Source organism: Gavialis gangeticus, unplaced genomic scaffold (assembly GCF_001723915.1).
Source record: "Gavialis gangeticus isolate Ggan-Ray unplaced genomic scaffold, GavGan_comp1, whole genome shotgun sequence".
In the NCBI taxonomy this organism is placed as follows: domain Eukaryota; kingdom Metazoa; phylum Chordata; order Crocodylia; family Gavialidae; genus Gavialis; species Gavialis gangeticus.
Window position 1 is genome coordinate 29,786,052 of NW_017729031.1, and position 6,617 is coordinate 29,792,668.

Here is a 6,617-nt window from a genome sequence, read left to right on the forward strand (position 1 = left end):
GAACAGCCCATTTTTAAGATGACAGGGATTTATTAGTGTTCTACGCAACTTAATGCATTTGGATGGAAAGGAATAATTTGGAATATAGGCTAGCATCGCTTTAAAGTCAGCTGGGTTTGCTGATAATATTTCAAAGTAACGTAATGACTGTTATGTGCTAGGAAGAGCTTTGGGATTACTTTATTAGAATAATCAGCTACTTGCTCTACCAAAATTCACTGATCTTTTTTGAGCAGTGCCATCTAATTTTTCCTTTGATTTTCAGAGGTTCGCAGCACTTTCTGAAATCAGCAAGGGCCATGTGAGCTAATTGCTTCCATAATTAAAGCGCCAGCTTATTATCAGCTTTTAGAAGGTAGATTTTCTTTCATGGCCTTCCCCGGCTTGAACTTTGGGAAGATTCTTTCCACTTGAAAACATTTGGGTTTACGCTAAGTCAAGCGTGCTGTGTGTTGCAAGAAGCTCCCTGTGATGCATTTCAATCCATTTGATGACCCTGTTTTTTCGTTCTTTGTTGTTGAAGGTCTCAATATTTGCACGAATGGAAGCGCTACCTCTTGTGAAGATTGTCTGCTCATTCATCCCAAATGTGCGTGGTGCTCCAAAGAGGTAGGTACTCTGCCTTGTTCTGCTTTTCCTGTGACTCAGTATAAATTACTTAATGCAAGAAAAAGGCAGGTTCTTAGTTCCTCTTCTCCCTCTTGTCCTTTCCCAACACCATCCCTCCGCAGTGAAAGGCTGATATAGGGAGGGAGAGCTCTTCCATCCCTGGCAGACTTTATGGTGACACACATGTGGTCTATAAATTTCTTGGCAAACTAAGAAGTAGGTCTGCTTATTCCTTTCTCTGCATCCTAAATACACTTGCCGATTGGAGCTTGCTCAGTGTAATGGCCAACCTGAATCAGCAGGTTTCTTTTTCTTTTTTTTAAATGAATCCCATACGTGGGGCTTCATATTTGCAAATGTCTGCTTGCTGCTGAAAGTTTCATGACGTTGGAAAAGTAAATGCTTGTTGCTGAGGACTTCTGCCATGCTCATATTGTTAACGGGGCTTTCTGGACTTCTAATGACGCCACGCCCTGGCCTTTGTAACGTTTTGTGGGCTGGCTACTGTGCCAATACAGGCTGGAAAAAAGGTGTCATCTTTTTGTCATTAGTCATTTTGGACATTTTTGGTCTTTTTTTTCCCCTTTTATAAAGTTTGCAGAATGACACTGTCTAAAAGGTCAGGTGTAGGAAGAGGCATCCTGCAGACCTTGTGTGGATGAAAAGGATCGGATTATTTCTTTAGTGTCCGGATGCAGGAGAATTGCAGACTGCTTAAGGATTAGGGTCTCTGTTTGGGCAATCTAGTGCGAGACTCAGATCTTTGTCTGGCAAACCCCCTTTGCTTTGAACTGTGTGCTCCGCGGCTGGATGGCTGGGGGCGTAGGGAGAAGAGAAGGCTTGTCCGGGTTGCTACCTACCTTCCCAACTCTGGGTGGAAGGTGTAGGAAAGGACAGCTGAGCCAGTATGGAGGAGGAGGTGATCTGTGGCAGGTGTTGGCTGGGAGTAGCCTGTTTCCTGCCCCGAAATATAGGTAGGGTTGGGGAGAGAACCGTGACTCTGAGTCACAATTCCCTCCCTTACGTATCCCTTGTACAGGCACATTTACCTGGGAGGGTGGTGCTGCACGGTGGGGGCGTTTACAGTATGTCTTCTATCTAATCCGCCAATATCCTTTAATTATTAGGTACCCGGTATTCTCCATTATGCATGGTGCTCACAGGGAAACAAAAGAGTCCAAGAGCTTGTGGTGTATGCACAGAGTGCTTGCTTCCTGGCAGGCCTGGGCCCTGTGTTTAGATGTAGTTGGTAAGTTATGAGTCTGAGCCCTGGGCTGCAGAGGAAATATGCTGTGATGGAAAAAAAAAACCCTATGGTAACTTTGCCTAGAAAGACTTATGTCATGCAGGGTCTGAGGCACTGCTGCTGTTTAGTTTTTTGCTGCGTAAGGATTTATGGACAAGTTCCCTTTCCCCAGCACAGCCGTGTTGCTTAGCCCGGTAATGTTAAGTGTGTTTTACTCTCTCATAAATTAGGCATTGGTCTGTATGATCCCACCTCTAGATGCTGACCTGGCAATCTATTTGCAATCCAGTATACGTCCAGTGGGCTTTCTGGGCGCGCTGGCCAGCAAGGGAGTCCTCAGCCATGCTTGGGACAGGGGAGGTCACAGGTCTCTGACGCAGTGTGGACGAGACTGAAGAAACCAGGTGTCCTGGAGTTTGTTCCCTTCTCCTCATTCTGGTAGGAGTCAGGGGAGCAAATCTGTCACTTCAAGGAAGGAGAGACATGCAACTTTGAGAGAGACCGTGGGAGCCTACTTACCCTTTCCCTGCACCTTGTGTGGTCACTCAGATTGGTGCAAAGCTGGTTAAAATGCTAGCATCAGCAAGGCAGCTGTTATATCTGCTTCCAGCTCGCTTTGAATCGGCATACAGGGCGTCCTTGTTGCCATGTACCATGTGTGCTTGCCGGGCTCTGAGCATTGTTGTTTTTTGTGTGTCCCTCCCTTTCTTTTAACAAGTGAGCTGATCCTGTAATGAAAAAAAATGCTGAAGGAGTTCTATTAATAACCCTTTTATGAGCCTGCCTAAGGACCTGAGCATGAGCCATTGTGCAAAGAACAAAAAGCTGCAGGGATTTAACATGGCCATCGTATTGCCAGCCCCTCGATCTGCACCCGAAGAGGCTCCCCTGCTTGTGTGACCACTGACTCGGCTGGCTGGGAATGAAACTCTCTGGTTGTCTCAGCCTCCCGTTAACAGCCCACTTCTCCACGGCCACTTTTCTTTCTAGGCTAGGACATTTTATGCAGACCTTTCTTCCGCGTGGGCTCTGCTTTTCAGCCTGCCAGAACTGCTTTAGTGCTGAGGCACTTTGTTAGCTTTCATGTATTCATCGACGCAGCTTCAGCTTTTCCAAGGAAACCTGTTAACACTGCTAATGCTGTGTTACCTAGAGTTGTACTAGTTTGCATGGCTTTTCAAGGGGTTGAATAATGTGTGGAAGGAGCAGGAGAGCAGCAATAGCCTCTGCTTTTGAGACATCTTGTATACAGCTGTAAGAAACTCTTCTTTAAGCCAAGTCATCTGTGGTGGTGATATGAGAATACAGGAATGCTGTCTATTAAGTGGGGATAACGAAGTAGGGGTGTGTGTGTGTGTGTGTGTTCGCCCCCACCTCCCTTTGTTGGCAGCAAAAGGCAATTTTGATACAACTCTGCCAATGCAAATGTTTGTCTGGTGGTTGCTGCAGGCTGCTAATTGTAGATTGGCTTTTAGTATGAGCTGTGTGACTGTTACATAGCAAGCAAACCTTTTTAAAAAGCTCTTAAATGGAATTGGAGGAGGGGGCACACAGAAAAGTACTTGTCTGCTACCAGGCTGGAGTACCTATTTAACTAGCTGTTTCAAACTGTCTGCAGAAATGATATGTTAAAAACTGTTACAATAGCGATCAATGTCTTTTGGTTCAGCTTTAGTATCCAGCGCACCATATATTTTTTGGCATGGGATTAAAAAAAAGAAACCTGTCTGTAATGTTATCTTATTCTGATGGGATATAGCAAACTGATGGCATTGTAAATTGGCAAGCTGGGTGTCCATGTAATTTTTTTTCAAAGACAAATTTCCTTCTCTGCATTATAAATATCACCCTAGATTTTCAGAATCAATACCCCAAACACTTCTACGTACATTGGCCTTCTACTTCACTTCTTACTGTTTTGTCTTTTTTTCCCCCCCTCCATTTCTATTAAACTCAAACAGTGACAATCCAGTAATCTTGTCAGCTACACCTACCAAATCTGGATTTTATAGTCAGTTTTACTTTTGTCTTTTCACTGATTGGAGTCTTCAACCCGAGCGTTCAGCATTTGGTTAGAACATGCATTTTCTGGCAGCATAAAATATGGAGGCCCTGGGTTGTAAACAGTTCAGGGAGTTGTTCCTAGCCCTAGAATATTGTAGATAGGAATGGCTTTTACAAAACTCAAGTTGCTTGGGAGTAAAACCCAGTTAGTATGCTAGTCTGTGTTTTATGCTTATCTTGCACTGTCCTGAAGGATTTAGGGATAGATTTCACGAGTCATCTTTGCAGGTCACTGACGACTTAAACCTTTGACAGGCCCTGCAATATTTGTTCATGTACTACTATCCTGATGGATCACCCAGTACTGAAAAATATAGGCTTGCTTGTAAATGGAGCACAGTCAAAACGGGGTATTATCATGGAATCCATGGATACTGTTTGATAGTCTCTCTTTAAAGTAGAAATGCCTTAAAGGTTGCCACCTAAGATCTGTTGTGCAGCTGGCAGCTGCCGAACTTTCCCTGCAGGTACAGAGCTGTTGGCTTGGATTTCCATGATTGAATGTGCCATAACCACTTCTGCAACAAGCTGGAACAAGTGACCCTTTTTAAGTGTCATTAGTTGTTTTTGGATCGCTCTTCCTTTTGATCATGAGGGAGGGAAAAGATGTTTAAAGAACTTGTTGGCCTCTGAACAGCAATTTCCCATAGATATAGGACTCTCAGTGGAGAACAATTTTAAGGTTTTATATTGCTGCCTCTCACTGTAGTATCTAAGCACCTGGCTGGAGAGGAGCCGGGCAACCTGGGTTCTGGTTTCTGTTCAAGTCTGTTTTATGGATTTTACATTATGCAGTCACTGAATTATAGATCAGAAATAATTCTGGGGGCAGGGTTGCTGTTCTCTGTCATCTGTCCCTAAGTTGCCCCTGCCCAGGATCGCTCTTTTGAGGGGCTGACTTTCCCTGTGCACTGTATAGGGAGCCTGGGATACGCAGTGCTGGGTTCTGGAGTCCACCCTGGAGGTCCGAGGCGTCTGGAAGTCGAGCATTGCAACATCTTCTGTACAGACACTAAAGTGATCGAGGGGCAAGATGACAGATGCCTGGATTGGCATGGCCAGGCCCTTATGTGGGAAGAAGGGGCTGAAGCTTCCTTGCAAGCAGGAGGTGAAAGGTGTTGGCTTAATGCACTAATGCTATCTGGATGGAGAGTCAAGAGGACCCCAAGGTTTTGTACTGCAGTGATCAATGGGAACCATGCACTTGCAGTGGGAACAGGGACCTGGGTCATTCTTTAAAGGCATTTTCCGTTTCCATCCAGGGTCCATTAGGGTCTGATGATGTCTCTGACAGCTGCTGTATCTTTTGGGCACTTTGGTAGGTGTACATCTCTGAAGGCAGGCAAGGTTCATTGGGTAAATCTGATATCTTTTATTAGACCGACTCAAATAGTTGGAAACAATTCTTCTTTGCAAGTTTCAGGCATGAACTCTCTTCGTCAGGCTGAGGAAGCATCTCAGCACTGATCATTTCCCTTACAAGTGGATGTTGCTGCTTTTCCATGACCTTCCCCAGAGAGGAAGGGACTGGATCCATTTAGCAGGTGTTGTCACCTCCAGGGCTGCTCAACCTTTGGCAGCAAGCTGGGGCTGAAGTCTACTGGGTGTAGCTGGTAATTCACAGCTGTTTGTGCTTGGATTTAAAGCTTGGGTTATTATGCAACACGAGCTGATCGACCTATTTGAGCAGAACAGCTCTGCTGGCTGCAGTTCTATTGCCTTGATTACAGAGAAGCGAGTGTCTCCTTTTAATTCCTTTGCAGTAGTCGCCGAGTCCTGTCAATGCCAGTCAGGCTCTTGGTGGGGCATCCAGACCATTTGTCACTAACTTTCTGTGTCTGGGCTTCACTGTTTTTCCCACTGGTGGAAGGGGAGTGGGGAGCAAGGAGCTAGGGGGTAAGATGTCAGTGATCACGGACTTTGAATAATTGCACTAAATCATTGGCACCGTGGCCTTTTATTTGAGTGGCAGATTCAAGACTTTGGAGGTCTGGGAGTTTAGGGGTAAAAACAGCTTTGGTTTAGTGCTTGTCTGACAGTCCTCTAGCAATAAATTGTGTTCAATTAATGTTTCCATTTGGGACATATATATCTTTTCTCATACCGAAATTTTGCTAATGTTGTTAGAGGCGGCATGCTCCAAAGGAGGTGTTTTCTGTGGAGACACCTGGAACACAGATCTGAGTAGGATATGCTACCACCTTTTCTATCTGCTGTCTATAATCTTTGTGCCTAAAAAAATTGTATATTGGTTTTCCCTATTCATTTTCTGAGATTAACCACCAAACTCTACCATCTTTCTTCCCATCAGACTGTAACAACGGGAGAGGGCTTGTCTGTAGTAACAGTTTGGTACCAATTGGTCCCCTGGGTTCCTGCGAACCAGGTGGCTCTCCTGGTTAAAAGCAGAGAAGCAAATGCTGATTCTCCTGGCTCATGGAAGTACATGTTGGAAGACGGGGGCTATGATGAAACAGTGAATTCAGTTATTCATAAGGAGAAGATGCAAGGTGTCCAAACGGAAGTGAATGGTGTTAAGGGCTTCTTTGCGAGTGTGTTTTGTTCAGTAGCATAGAACAAAGGAAAATGTTTCATGGATGTATCCTTTGCCTTCAATCCCTTGAAACTGCTGTTGCCCTTCCACCCTTGCTGGAATTGGAGGAAAAATGAGAACCCTTTGTACCCATTACCTAAAACC

At 44.9% G+C, this 6,617-nt stretch overlaps 1 protein-coding gene across 1 annotated transcript in view; it reads left to right on the forward strand.

The window, feature by feature from the left end:
- Positions 1–6,617, forward strand: part of ITGB5 (integrin subunit beta 5) — a 151,084-nt gene that overhangs the window by 14,694 nt on the left and 129,773 nt on the right. The window contains exon 2 of the mRNA XM_019522562.1: positions 524–609. The gene's annotated coding sequence lies outside the window, so the exon portion shown is untranslated. The remainder of the gene's footprint in view (positions 1–523; positions 610–6,617) is intronic.